The sequence below is a fragment of the Nansenia antarctica genome, assembly GCF_963989245.1.
Source record: "Nansenia antarctica genome assembly, chromosome: 14".
In the NCBI taxonomy this organism is placed as follows: domain Eukaryota; kingdom Metazoa; phylum Chordata; class Actinopteri; order Argentiniformes; family Microstomatidae; genus Nansenia; species Nansenia antarctica.
In genome coordinates, this window is record NC_137684.1 from 15,225,584 (window position 1) to 15,241,549 (window position 15,966).

The window sequence follows — 15,966 nt, forward strand, 5'->3', positions numbered from 1 at the left end:
AATTGTTCATATGACTGATGGTTGAAACTCAGTTGATTCTAGAAGTGTTGTCTAGTACAGTGGTAGTGGAAATCATGTTTAGCCTTGGAAATAATATTGAGTACAGTCCATTATGTGTCCGCTATACAGTACAGCAAGGTTAATTTTGATATTACGAACCCTTAAAAACACATATTATACATTGAGATGATTATATGTTTATATAGCCTCCCAGCTATGGAGGACCAAGTCTGCCAAAATTAACAATAAATATATAGACACATAAATGAATGTATGAACAAATACATCAATGAATAATACACACAGTATAACGCAATACATTTCTATATGTATTTATTCTTTTACGCATTCATTCTTTCATTCTTTCTTTTCCACATTCATTCTTTCTTTTCCACATTCATTCTTTCTTTTCCACATTTATTCTTTCTTTTCCACATTCATTCTTTCTTTTCCACTTTATCAGTAATGTATGCAAATATATGGGGGCGTATCTTGCATGTTGTCCACGCCCCTACGCATTTTCATTGGTTGATACCACGCGTGACGTATGAAAGCAGCGACACTGTTATTACCACAGACGGGTAGAGAGTCTATAGCCCCGTTCTCTCACAGCGTCTTTCTCCCTATAATTTCCATGGAATCCCAAACTATGTCTATGACATGTCTATGACATCCCAAGCAAGTGTTGTCCCCTTTCACACATGTCGGCAATGGTCTATACTAGTCCATCAGCACTGTATGGGAGAACTTGGTGATAACCACAATACCAGTTGACTCAATTAGACATAGCTCTGGGCTATGCGCGATGCAAGACAGCTGAGAGTGTCTGTGTCTCCACTGCGTTTATATCACAAAATGTACATTTGATAAGTAAAAGTAAGCTAGCTAAGTAAGCAATCTAGCTGACTATGACTGGAAACGAAGTACTATCCAGTTAGAATTATAGAAGATCTAGTTGTGTTTTCCTGCTGGTCTCGCTGCCTGGGTTTGAACAGACTTGTGGTGACTAAAAATGGCTTTAAAAAATGCCTTTCCACCAAAGAATATATATATATATATATGCCATATATATGCGATATATCATACCTCCACTATGATTCATATGCCCTAACCCTTTTTTTTATTTTAAAAACATGCTATGATTGGAAATTAGAGTGTCGGCTTCATCACGTCTCGCGCTGTATCAACCAAAGAAAATGCGCAGGGGCGTGGACAACATGCTGCATACATTACTGATAAAGCATACATTACTGATAAAGCGAAAGACAATGTTGTTTTCACCTAGCTATTCACATAGAATAGTTTGTCTTTGTCATTGTCAGATGTGTATGCAAATATAGGGGCGTATCTTAGACGCACTCTACGCATTTTCATTGGTTGATACTGCGCGTGACGTGGTAAAGCACTCAGCCAAGATTACCTGAACATTTCATTACCATCTGGGTGGGCAAATTCTAGATGTGATTTTTTAATTCCTATACATCCCTAGAAAAGTCTGGGAAAATGCCTATTTTAAGTAGATAATGTATAATTTGTATATTTAAACTTAAAAATTCTGAAAACAATAAATGTACCCATCCATGGGTTTAGGGTTAGGGTTAGGGTTATACATTATATATAATTTGTATTGTAATCTGTAAAATATACAGACTTTTCCAGAATAGAAATCTAATCAGTAAAAACTAATCTAAAACTAATCTAAGCAAGCCTTTAGAATATGGATAATAGCACATACAATACATACAAATCTTACTTACTCCTCTTACTGTAGGCTATTGTCTTTATATAATGTGTGCATATAATGCACTTTGAATTGCCCTTGTCGTATGAAATGTGCTATACAAATAAACTTGCCTTGCCTAAACCCTTTTGGAAGGTTTTGTTTATGTCCAGGTTTCACACATCTCTGTAGTTACATGTTCAGTGAGTGAGTCTAGTTGCTGGTGACCGCTAGGACCATAGGCAGATGCCTTGTTGGTAAGTAATTTGTTCAAAGCAAAAAAACAAATAAAGTGTGTGTTTACCCCCTCAAATAAATTAACTTAGCCCCAGTCAGATCCATATTTAGAGGTAAGTTACCTCAGGTAACTTTAGCTAGCAAGCTAGTTTAGAGTTAGTGGTAATGTTTATCTAGCTAGTTACTAAGCGTCCTTATTACATTTATTTTGAACTTATATTCTCAATTGACTTTCACATTGATCTAATTACAGTATAATCAAAGCTGTAAAGAAAATACAGGTGATGAACAAGAATAGAAATGAAAGAAGCAAACTAAGATTGTTTTTGCCAATAGCTATGAAATACATCTCTTAAAAATGTCTGCAAATGCTGAATCACAAAACACGGACGGAATGTACACTATTTTCACTGTCACTGTCGAAATACAGTATTATGTCTGAAAAATCTCAAATAATTCAGAAATAACACTGGCTACAATTGTGTGTGCATGGGTATGCCTGTCTACACAACACATGAAGCACAGAATGTGACAGTGTGTGTACCTCAAATGTACTTTTTGAAGTTGCTGCATACTTTCTGTACAGAGCAAGAAAATTTCAAAATGTTTACAATGTTGCACTTCAAAGAGTAAAGAGTGCAGAGCAGACGGTACTTGGCGTGGGAAAGGCAGAGCAGACGTGTTGACCCGAACACCACACAAGGGTTAAGAGGTGATAACCACTAATAAGCTGCCAAACCAAAGTCTACCACATCAAAACATAATCTAGGGATGTATAGGAATAAAAAAAATCACATCTAGAATTTGCCCACCCAGATGGTAATGAAAAATGGTTTGGCCCAAGGACTATAAAGCAGGTTTCCCAACGGACCATAAAGTCGTGGAACAAGGAAGGTGTGAGCTGGAGCTAATAAGACAAACTATTTGTAGACCAGAAATTGTACAACATGGCAGGGCACTTAACCCTCGTAGAGACAATTCGCCAAGCAGGGTCTCTTCTGATGAACGCGGCGGAGGAATTGCAGTGTAAGTATGATTATTTGATATAGTAGTTTTACTTGATAAAGTAATTTATTAGTGCTAGCTAAAAGCCCATAGCCATCGCTGTGCGCGCACGATGCTGCTCGATGCTGCACGATGCTGAAGGTGATTCTTCAGTGAGCTGCATGAAGTTTCAATGAAAGGTAGCCTACCTACAGGGTTGCAAATGTGACACCGTTAGGTGAAAATAGCTCTGTTTTAAATCCAAGATAGCTCAGTTGTTTGATTTATGTATCAGTTGCATCTTTGTCACATTTTTCACCCATGATGGGTTTACACCCCTGTACCTAGGCTATTGATAGCTAGTGTTAGCTAACGTAAATTAACCATGCACTGGGCAGTGTTTGAATAGGACCAACATATGCGTGGCGTGAAAGACAGATGCACATCCAACGATTTTTTTAATAGGAATGAGAGCAGGGAGGCAACTGGCCATGATTTAACAATACATTGGAGAGGATTTGGGTAATGTTAGGCTAGGACCAGATCGCCTCTGTCAGGGGAAGTGTTTGATCGGTCAAAACTGGATGTGTAGAAAATGAATGTGGTAAATAATTAAGGCCTCGTAGTAACGTAAACGACAGTGACTGTAGTGTGTAGCCAATCTATTGGATTAGTGAAGCAGCTGTGCATAGACTACGTGCATAGCTAGCAAAGAGCCAGTCAAAGAGCCCACATGTAATGGATGTTAAATGGATAGGCGGAGAGGTGTTATTGAATACATAAATAAGAGGATTAGGGGCTGCTTAGGTGTCCCGCCGCACCTGTGCTTGCAGGAAGTCAGTTTGTTGCGGCTGACACCAAGGCTGTTACTGTATTGAGAGTCGACTTGTTTAACAAGGAGCCTGTCATCGCGGGATATCTCTTGCGAACGCTCTCTATTCCCCCCCCCCCCCAAAAAAAAAAAACATTGCTTTTTTGGGGGGCCCAGAGAAGAAGTAGATATTTATCAAGTTCGCATATGTCATTCGGTCGCGTGGTTGTTACCCCTGGTTTCCACGGACACGCCCACTTAAGACTTTTGGCAGTGTTATTTCAAATGTCTAGTGGTTGCCTATTCACCTTTATTTTTAGGACCATGCTTAGCCTCTCTTTACTTAGCTTGTGTACGAGGGAACTATACATTGTAGCTAACGTTAATTTATTACCAGCAGCAACTTTTTCTGGGAGTGGCACCGGAACTCCAGCGCCAGGAACTCCAGCAGTGCTAGGAACTCCAGCAGTGCCAGGAACTCCAGTGCCAGGAACAAGCACCCCACGGCACCCTGTTGATGGTAGGAAATTATTTTTTACTCAAACTGCATTTACATGCATCTACATCAGTTTCAAATGAATATAAGCTGTGCGGGCCTGTGTAGCATAGACGGATCATGAAAAAATGGGCCCCTGGGCCTGGACGTGTAGAAAGCCCCCCCCCCCCTCCCCAGCGCAAACACATGTTTTTTTTAGAGCGCAAGTAAACACAATGCCAACAGCATATAAGACATAGCCTACGTTCACCTGCATCTCAACAGGTTTTACAGCGGAGGAACACTCAAAGCCAACAGCACAATAACTAGAAAAAATTCACCTGTATTTCAACGACACAGGATTTACAACACAGGCATGCCACACTCAATTGAAGCCAACAACAGTACATTAACAAAATACACCGCTTTCAACCAAAAACAATTGGCAACACTATGGTGTCATATATAGCAACCACAGGATGGCTTTATAAGACTAAATTAATAATAAAATAGTCTTACCTTATGCAATGCATTTTTTCCTGGCTCTGCTTCGTGCAAAATCATCCACGATATCATTAAAGTCCAGTGATTTGGTCAGTTAAAGAGCCTTGAGACGGTGTTGCGTCATTTTAGTCCGCAATTGGTTTTTAATCCTGGACAGCACAGAGAATGACCGCTCCCCTTCGCAATTGGTTACAGGCAGAGTCAAAAATAGCCGCAGCGCAACATAGACATTTGGAAACATAGATTGCAGGCCACAATCGATAATTACGCGGAGTAGTCCTTGTGGGCTTTTATCATCTTCAGCCTTAATAAAAGATCTGTAAAAGACCTGCACCAGTGTGACCTCGTGACCTGTCCCCAGTACACAAACTTTAATGGCGCCCTCTAGTGTCAAGTTTCTATAGCCTACTCATTAATCTAATGGGAATGTCGCCTGTATTCGCATTAGAATCTGAGTAGGCTATAGAAACTATGTAGCCCACACAAGCTTCTCTTTTTTTTGCAAGACGTGGGCCCCTATAAAATAGTATATTCAAAAGTATATTCAAAATAGTTTTTTTTACGTTCATATAAGGAATCTCATTTGTCCCAGTTACAGTAGGACATTTTCTACCGGCATCCCTGCGACAAGAAATGCAAAGGCCCCCCTGATCTCTGGGGCCCCTGGGCCTGGGCCCGGTAGGCCCGTTCAGTAATATGTCTTTGCTGTGTAGTAGTGGCTCTGTGCACAGCAGCCTTGTCAGACACTAGTCTGCACTAATCTGGACTCAAATGCCTCAAATCCTGGTGAACGGGGCAGAGGTAATCTAAATACCTGGAAATCCAGGAATTGAACAACATGACTTTGGATTAACTGTCAACTTTTCTTTTGTTAGCAGAAGTTGTGAGACTGTTCCTTCCTTACAATGCAGCCTCCCGGGGAAACAATACAGCCTCCAGGGGAAGGCGCCTCCAGAGAAGCCCAGCTCAGGGATTGGGGGTAACCACCTACACCCACAATTTCTGCTGCCTGGAGAAGAAAGATATGAGGATGGTCCCTACAAGGGTTGTGAAAGACAACCTGCTGGGCATGGGTTTGGGGGACGGTCGCCTGACCTTTCGAGGTATGTCACCTGACAGTCTGTACTGTGTGTAGCCAGTTGTACACTGTAGTGTGTAGCCAGACAGTCTGTAGTGTGTAGCCAGACAGTCTGTAGTGTGTAGCCAGTTTCTGTCATCTCAACCCAGCACCTGATCTGTGCATTATTTGTCTTGTCTGTCCCTCTCAATTTCACAGGAAACCAACACAGTGCAGAGGAATTGGCAGAATTGCTCTTCTCAGCCTACCCTAAACTGCGTGAGGGGGGTGGGTTTGAGCTAATGAAAGTTGCGGGGTCTACACGGAGCCGCAATTTGGAAGTGATTCCATGCCCAAATGAGGGGTACACGGTTCAGTATCTGAAGGAGATACTGAACCATGCAACGGTTTATGTCCGGCCACTGCAACGCAGTCTGACCTCTGTGAATGTAAGATTCGATATCAGTTTGTGTTGTGTCCCAAATATTAATAAAATACTGAATGAATGTTCCTGAAGTTGAACTAATTTATATTTAAATGTGATTTGTCTCCACAAATAGGTCGTGAATAACAGACAGGCCCAGTGTGGACCCTCGGTCCAGTGTGTAAATTGTGGGGAGGAGTTTGACTTCTCCACTATAAGGGCACACAATGCAGTGTGTTCCAGGTAATACTGAATGTAAAGCAATTTAGAAAAGTATCTTCTAACATGCTAAATGTAATTACTTACCCCTGATTCCGTATTGTGAATTGGAAACAACAGTGTTTGTTCAGGAAATACTGTGTCTACTCATTATTACAAGTACTGCAATACTCTGGTAGGAAAATAATGATTTACTGTTGTAAATATATAGTTCTTGTGTGTAGACAAGTATAAGTATGTGATAAATCCCTGATGTTATTAACTGTTTTAACGCCCTCTTAAGTATACTGCAGGGTGAGAGAAGGAGAGCTGACAGTGCCACACAGCAGGATCTTATAGGTTAGTCAGTGTAGACCGAGGGTTTCTGACATTTTAGTGCTTTAAGACATGGCTCAAATGTGAATTAATTTCTGTGAAAATGGCGAACTGCTTTTGTATTATGAAAAAACGGAACTTTTACTGTTCACGTTTAGATTAAGAATCTGAACTTTTATTGTTTACCTAGATGATCAAAACATTTACAGTTTCCTGGTGACTAAGCTGTGGACTGTGCTAACTGCTTTTACTTATTATTTCTTTATTAATTGAACCAGCAGGATCCTCCACAGCCACTCGCCGCTCTGCTGCAGCTGGGTCCTGTGCAGCCTCTCTCCCGTCTGCTGCAGCTGGGTCCTCTGCAGCCTCTCTCCCGTCTGCTGCAGCTGGGTCCTGTGCAGCCTCTCTCCTGTCTGCTGCAGCTGGGTCCTGTGCAGCCTCTCTCCTGTCTGCTGCAGCTGGGTCCTGTGCAGCCTCTCTCCTGTCTGCTGCAGCTGGGTCCTCTGCAGCCTCTCTCCCGTCTGCTGCAGCTGGGTCCTCTGCAGCCTCTCTCCTGTCTGCTGCAGCTGGGTCCTCTGCAGCCTCTCTCCTGTCTGCTGCAGCTGGGTCCTCTGCAGCCTCTCTCCCGTCTGCTGCAGCTGGGTCCTCTGCAGCCTCTCTCCTGTCTGCTGCAGCTGGGTCCTCTGCAGCCTCTCTCCTGTCTGCTGCAGCTGGGTCCTCTGCAGCCTCTCTCCTGTCTGCTGCAGCTGGGTCCTCTGCAGCCTCTCTCCTGTCTGCTGCAGCTGGGTCCTCTGCAGCCTCTCTCCTGTCTGCTGCAGCTGGGTCCTCTGCAGCCTCTCTCCTGTCTGCTGCAGCTGGGTCCTCTGCAGCCTCTCTCCTGTCTGCTGCAGCTGGGTCCTCTGCAGCCTCTCTCCCGTCTGCTGCAGCTGGGTCCTCTGCAGCCTCTCTCCTGTCTGCTGCAGCTGGGTCCTCTGCAGCCTCTCTCCTGTCTGCTGCAGCTGGGTCCTCTGCAGCCTCTCTCCCGTCTGCTGCAGCAGGTTCTGCCGCAGCAGCAGGTTCCTCTGGCACCCTACAGTCAGAGGATCACATCATGGATGGTAAGCACATGTACAGTGTTAAAGCTGGTTGCTAGGAAAATCAGCTAATGGGGATCCTTAATAAAATGCAATAAAATACTGGTGACAACTGTGGACTTATACTGGTGACAACTGTGGACTGTGGACTTAATTGATTATCTTTTCTATATCGATAACAGACCTTGATCCATCTGAGTCGTTGGACTCCATTGCTGGTAAGCACAAGCTGTGAATAAGAAAAACAAAGGTTCTACACTATGTTTAAGTGTGTGTACACCATGGATGGGGTTGAATCCTACAATCACATTGAGGCTATTGACAGGCTACATGTCTGACTAAGTTATATCAATTTAGAACTGTGTACAGTGAATGCAATCTTGTGTGTAGTGTAATTTGAGTTTCTTTCTGTTAAAGCGTGGATAACGGAAGCAGACTCTGCAAAGGCTGTCAAGCTCGTCTGCGCGTCGGCCCTCGCAGATATGAGTAATCAGTTGCCGCTCAACTTCACTCTCAGTTTGAGCGGTTCTCTGGAGGAACGAACACGAGCGATCGTTTCGTTCTACAAAAGGCCGAAGGTGAACTGGGCGAGTCCTCTCACCTGCAAACTGATTGGTAATGATCTTAATACTTTTTCTTGTTTTTAAATGTATTTTTGGGGCATTTTATGCTTTATTGTAGAGAGATAGTAGAGACAATGACAGGAAAGGGGGATAGAGAGATTGGAGAGGACATTTGGGGAAGCACAAAACCAGTTACCCATGGGCCAATCAGGATAATCTATAGATCGGTACAGTACCATTACACTAATGGTTTTCAATAACTTGTTAAGCTAAACTTGTTATTTAAAAATTACGGATTATTTCATTTTTACAAGGGGACCCCGCCGTCGGTGAGGGTGTGGCCAGATTTGTCCTCGCCACCGCAATGGAGAGCCTCCAATATGGCTTCCACCTTGATGAAGAGAAAGGTAATTAAGTCTTGTTACTCGTACATATGTGATTTTTATTTTTTTAATGCATAGGCTATATTTTCCTAGCCTGGTGGTCATGTTAATATTTTCCAGATGTCTAAAATAAATGTTTTACCTTTTTATTCTTTTAAGGGAAAACCTTACTTTTCCACGGGGAGACGGACCATCTGGTTCCGTCTACTGACCAGACCCTCCTCGACAGCGACTTCTTCATTGTCGCGGGCCGCATGATGGGGCACAGTTTCCTGCATGGTGGACCATGCTTGACCGGCCTGAGCCCAGCCATTGCACAAGTCCTGTGTGGGGGGGCGCAGCACATGACAATTGTCTCCCCATTGGATTGTGTGGACATGGATGTTCGGGAGGCGCTGGAACTGGTTAGAAATAGCTTTTTAATTGCTAGTATTGTGCAGTATTTCATGATGTTATATTGCTCTCTATTTACAATGTGTTAAGTAATTGCTTTTTACATTTGTTACATTTCACAATTACATTTCTTGTCAGCTGAACAATGGTCATGACCTCACCGAGGACAACAAAGAGAAGGTCCTCTCCCTATGCCAGGCATGGGATTTCCCAGGGCCTACATCAGCAAACAGGATGTGGCTGGCGGAGAAACTATTGGTGCATGCTGTTTGTCTTTCTTAAGTCTTTGAATTTAAACGAAACCACTGGTTCTCATTGAATTCACTGTTGCCTTAATATAACCATGACACGTTTTTGGGGGGGTTTATTTGTTTTACAGGTGCTGGAAAGGACGAAAAAGCAGGTCAAACACCTGAGGAGGGGGCTAAAAGACACCGGTGGCTGGGAGCTATTAAGTTCCAGGCCGGACACTGTGCCAGTCTTATGGCCAAGAGCCGCAGAAACCAGGATCACGCCACAGGTAATGCAAATGAAAATATTAAAGCTACATGTGACAGCATTTCTATTGCTAAATATTCACTTGTTTTTGTTACGAGAGTATGGATTGGCCTTAGCAAGATCCCCAAAATATTTTTCGTGACATGAGACCCTGTGAATTTCAGATTTTAGACATAGGTGTCTAGGCTAGATACCGTGGGAAATATTGCCAGAAGTGACTTTTTAAGCATGCAACGACATCAACACTCCCCCCTCGGAATCCACAAAGCAGTGTCACAGCAAGAGAGGAGGGAATTGTAGGAGATGGTTCTTAAAACACATGATCATTTTTATCATGACCAGTGGGGTCGCCAAAGTGCGAACTTATCACATGTAGCTTTGCATTAAATGTGTCTCGATTATTTTTTTAAAGATTGTGTATTGAAACGGCTTTTGTAATTGAAAAAGCATAAAGGGGGAGCAAATTTTAACCGGTCATTTATATTAGATGATTCTGGAGAAAATTGAATGGCCGGAGGCAGATTCGGAAGATGGCGATGAGGAGGGCCAGGAGAGGATGCTGGGATTCCTGAGGACCTTCATCGAAACAAGTATGGCTATTTTTCATTATTCGATACTGATGCCCTTACATGGATGTGTATACAGAACAAGCACCAAGCGCATTAGACCACAGCACTCTCTAGGGCACTTGCAATTAATTACTTTATTCTGCCAAAATCTGCCACCTATTGCTCTAGGATAGGTCTCCTAGGGCGGAGACATTCGTTGTTGGCCCTTGTTGAAATGGATTGTTTCTGAATTGATATCCTATCCACTACCTAGGTTCGTCTGAAGGTCTGAAAAGACTTCTGGCTTTTTGGACTGGGTGGGATGTCCCTCCAGAATACCTGCAAGTGGAAGGGGTTGACTGTGTTCTACCACAGTCATCCACTTGCTTCCTGAAGCTGAAATTGTCAAAACATCAACAGACATATGAGGACTTCCACCGCGACCTGATGGCCAGCATTTCGGCCGCTTCCTATGGCTTTGGCCAGTATTAAAGGTAAATAACATTGAATAAAATAAATAATAAAGTATACTTTCATGACATGCAGGCACACACATATACACACACAGACGTACATCTGGAGATACCACTATCATTACATCCATCTATCATTTATACAGAGCGATTAAGACCCCAGTCATGTAGCTCTATACCATAGATCTGACATGATCACCTTTTCCTTCCCTCACAGGTGCCTGGGGGGTATTCCATCAACGTCGCTAAATGAAAATCCAGGCTTATTTTTGATAACTCTCGCGAGACTTATCAGAATATGCCTGGATATTTTTAAGAACTCTCGTGAGACCTGTCAGAATAAACCTGGATTTTCCTTTAGTGATGTTGATGGAACACACCCCTGATCTCCCTCTGTGTTGTTATTGTTGTTGTTCCTGGAGATGGTGTCAGGTGTTGAATAGGACGTCCTGCTTCCTGCTGCAGCAGTGGGTGTGGCAGAGGCCCTGGAGGGGTGGAGGGGTGGCTTCGCCAGGCTGCATGTGACATAAGTGACGGCAAGATAATTCCGATTTGTGGCAAACACCTAACAATTGTTCGTTCACTAAACATTATAACATGAACACAGTTATAGCACCAGTTCCTAGCACCTAGTTTCCTAGCACCAGGGGAGCCCCCCCTCCCAAATTTCGTTGTTTGGTACCTGTACTATATCAATGACAAATAAAGACCATTCATTCATTCATTCAAACAATGACAGTTACAGTCTCGCTCAAACTGTAGCGAGATTAGGAGACTACTAATTGAGAAAAAGAAAAGAAAATACATGAAAGAAAGGAGAGAAAGAGTACAGAATGATAAATCATTCAGAATGTTATTGGTTTTAATATTTCACAATCTGCCAGAATAAGCACGCTCCCTCGCACGCCCAGCACATCATTTTTGATGCCGCTAATGTGTGTAATGAAAAGTGTGACAATGTTGAAAGACATGATGTCATAATCAAAATATAAAACCTGGTTGGATAAAATAAGATTCTGTTGTGATTGTGTTGACATTGTTGTGATGTCAAAAGAGATCTGTGGATTATTATTTATACATAGTGGTCTATATTTATATAGTGGTCTAAATTTGTTTTATGCAACAAGGAGGAGAAAATGGTTACAGAAACACACCGTTGAAACGTGGTGGAGCGGGGGGAACCCGATGTCTTTGTTCATTGATCGGAAACGATCGACAGCCATCAACACTCCCCCCATCAAGCGCATGTCTTATTGAGTCAACACGAGTTGACTCGCTGGAACGAGACAGACTGATACACACCACACCTCTGCCATATCATACATCGGTCCCACATGTATTTATTTACCATCATATTTTTCAATATAAAACGGTATGATATGGCAGATATATATGGTAGCCTACATTGCAGTCGTCCCGCAGTTCTAGTAGATCGCCGACATCATGTTATTTGATGTACACATTTCACGGCAAGATAATTCCGATTTGTGGCAAACACCTAACAATTGTTCGTTCACTAAACATTATAACAAGAACACAGTTATAGCACCAGTTCCTAGCACCTAGTTTCCTAGCACCAGGGGAGCCCCCCCTCCCAAATTTCGTTGTTTGGTACCTGTACTATATCAATGACAAATAAAGACCATTCATTCATTCATTCAAACAATGACAGTTACAGTCTCGCTCAAACTGTAGCGAGATTAGGAGACTACTAATTGAGAAGGCCTGATGCCTCTCCTGCCCTGTCTACCTGACAGCGCCCACGCTGAGCGCTCCGGCGACCTCCTATTCACTTTCTACTTTTTTTAAATATATATTGGTGTTCATATTAATTACCATACTTTTTACTTGGAAGAATTGACGTGAACATTGCAAGTAAATAAAAATGTTACTTGAATTATCTGTCTCTCTGTGTTCGTTTGTAGTAGAAATATCACATCTGATATATCTATGTAAATAGATTTCACTGCAACATGAACACACTTCATTTTCACTTTTCACAACAGCTATTTTCATTTCATTTATAATGTGCAGTAAACAAACAAAATAATGTATACTCTCTGCAATTGGCTACTATACAATGGTGCCAAAATCAACTATCCAAATATGAATCTGCGTATATCTATGTACAACCCTGTTGTAGCCTATTATTATCATGGTCGACATGAGAATTGTTGGCTACTTCATATCACAACTGAACATTCATATCAGAATCAGAATCAGAAGACTTTTATTGCCATGACATGTAAACATGTTAGGAATTTGGTTTGGAACAATGGAGCACGGTTTACAGCAGGATAGGTGCAAGACAGGACAAGACAGTGCAAACCAACATCAAAGTGCAAGAGTCATAATTAATATAAATATAAAGTGCAGAGATCAAGTGTTCATATCCAGACAGTCCAAAGCTCTCTGGGTGGGGGTGGAGGGAGGGTAGATATATATATATATAGCCTATAGCATTATTTGAAAATTGACAGCGCTGTACAGGCATAATCATAAAAAAAGACATTATATACAATATTATAAATATCCGTTTGTTATATAATATTTGTTGATGAACTACTTTGCTGTGGTACCTATGTAATACCACACAGCTTGATAGGTACATACTGTGCAGTGTATCATTCATAACTGTACATAGGCTACACATATCATAATATCTTATCACTATTGCATGGAACTTGGGTGAAAAAAAGCAACGGTGTGCTGGGGATGCTGACTGTCCCATGGCCAGGCCTGATGCCTCTCCTGCCCTGTCTACCTGACAGCGCCCACGCTGAGCGCTCCGGCGACCTCCTATTCACTTTCTACTTTTTAAAAATATATATTGGTGTTCATATTAATTACCATACTTTTTACTTGGAAGAATTGAAGTGAACATTGCAAGTAAATAAAAATGTTACTTGAATTATCTGTCTCTCTGTGTTCGTTTGTAGTAGAAATATCACATCTGATATATCTATGTAAATAGATTTCACTGCAACATGAACACACTTCATTTTCACTTTTCACAACAGCTATTTTCATTTCATTTATAATGTGCAGTAAACAAACAAAATAATGTATACTCTCTGCAATTGGCTACTATACAATGGTGCCAAAATCAACTATCCAAATATGAATCTGCGTATATCTATGTACAACCCTGTTGTAGCCTATTATTATCATGGTCGACATGAGAATTGTTGGCTACTTCATATCACAACTGAACATTCATATCAGAATCAGAATCAGAAGACTTTTATTGCCATGACATGTAAACATGTTAGGAATTTGGTTTGGAACAATGGAGCACGGTTTACAGCAGGATAGGTGCAAGACAGGACAAGACAGTGCAAACCAACATCAAAGTGCAAGAGTCATAATTAATATAAATATAAAGTGCAGAGATCAAGTGTTCATATCCAGACAGTCCAAAGCTCTCTGGGTGGGGGTGGAGGGAGGGTAGATATATATATATATATAGCCTATAGCATTATTTGAAAATTGACAGCGCTGTACAGGCATAATCATAAAAAAAGACATTATATACAATATTATAAATATCCGTTTGTTATATAATATTTGTTGATGAACTACTTTGCTGTGGTACCTATGTAATACCACACAGCTTGATAGGTACATACTGTGCAGTGTATCATTCATAACTGTACATAGGCTACACATATCATAATATCTTATCACTATTGCATGGAACTTGGGTGAAAAAAAGCAACGGTGTGCTGGGGATGCTGACTGTCCCATGGCCAGGCCTGATGCCTCTCCTGCCCTGTCTACCTGACAGCGCCCACGCTGAGCGCTCCGGCGACCTCCTATTCACTTTCTACTTTTTAAAAATATATATTGGTGTTCATATTAATTACCATACTTTTTACTTGGAAGAATTGAAGTGAACATTGCAAGTAAATAAAAATGTTACTTGAATTATCTGTCTCTCTGTGTTCGTTTGTAGTAGAAATATCACATCTGATATATCTATGTAAATAGATTTCACTGCAACATGAACACACTTCATTTTCACTTTTCACAACAGCTATTTTCATTTCATTTATAATGTGCAGTAAACAAACAAAATAATGTATACTCTCTGCAATTGGCTACTATACAATGGTGCCAAAATCAACTATCCAAATATGAATCTGCGTATATCTATGTACAACCCTGTTGTAGCCTATTATTATCATGGTCGACATGAGAATTGTTGGCTACTTCATATCACAACTGAACATTCATATCAGAATCAGAATCAGAAGACTTTTATTGCCATGACATGTAAACATGTTAGGAATTTGGTTTGGAACAATGGAGCACGGTTTACAGCAGGATAGGTGCAAGACAGGACAAGACAGTGCAAACCAACATCAAAGTGCAAGAGTCATAATTAATATAAATATAAAGTGCAGAGATCAAGTGTTCATATCCAGACAGTCCAAAGCTCTCTGGGTGGGGGTGGAGGGAGGGTAGATATATATATATATATAGCCTATAGCATTATTTGAAAATTGACAGCGCTGTACAGGCATAATCATCAAAAAAGACATTATATACAATATTATAAATATCCGTTTGTTATATAATATTTGTTGATGAACTACTTTGCTGTGGTACCTATGTAATACCACACAGCTTGATAGGTACATACTGTGCAGTGTATCATTCATAACTGTACATAGGCTACACATATCATAATATCTTATCACTATTGCATGGAACTTGGGTGAAAAAAAAACCTCAGCTCCAACAAATCTGAAGGGATTGTAAAAGTCATACTGTACAGTTTATCATTTTCATAACTGTCTGTACATATACATATCTTATGTATCACTATTGCTATATATAGCCTATATATAAACACATTATGTTACAAATATCAGTCTTATCCACTGTATCTAATTCAGCACTGAAGCCTGAAGGTTGAGCACAGTGTGTGCCCCCTTGCTACCTCTGCTGATATAAAAGAGAATTGCAGCCTTGGAGAAAAATATGGCAGCCGAATCCCAAGGCAAATACACAGACACACACAGAAATACTGCAAAATCGCTTTATACTAACTCGATTTTGAAAATGTAAAGATGCTGGGTGGTAGAACGCACATATCTAGGAAAAGTCATGAAAGGAGGGTCCTGAAATTTGATCGAGTGCAAAGGTAGATTTTTTTTTGTACTCACTGGTGCTGTTTAACACCTCACGGCTGTTCTAGTGTTAATAAAAGGCCTCTTTGGAGATAATTGATTTAAGCTCTTTGTGCTTTATACGTTTTACTCAATCTAATAAGAGTCAATTAAA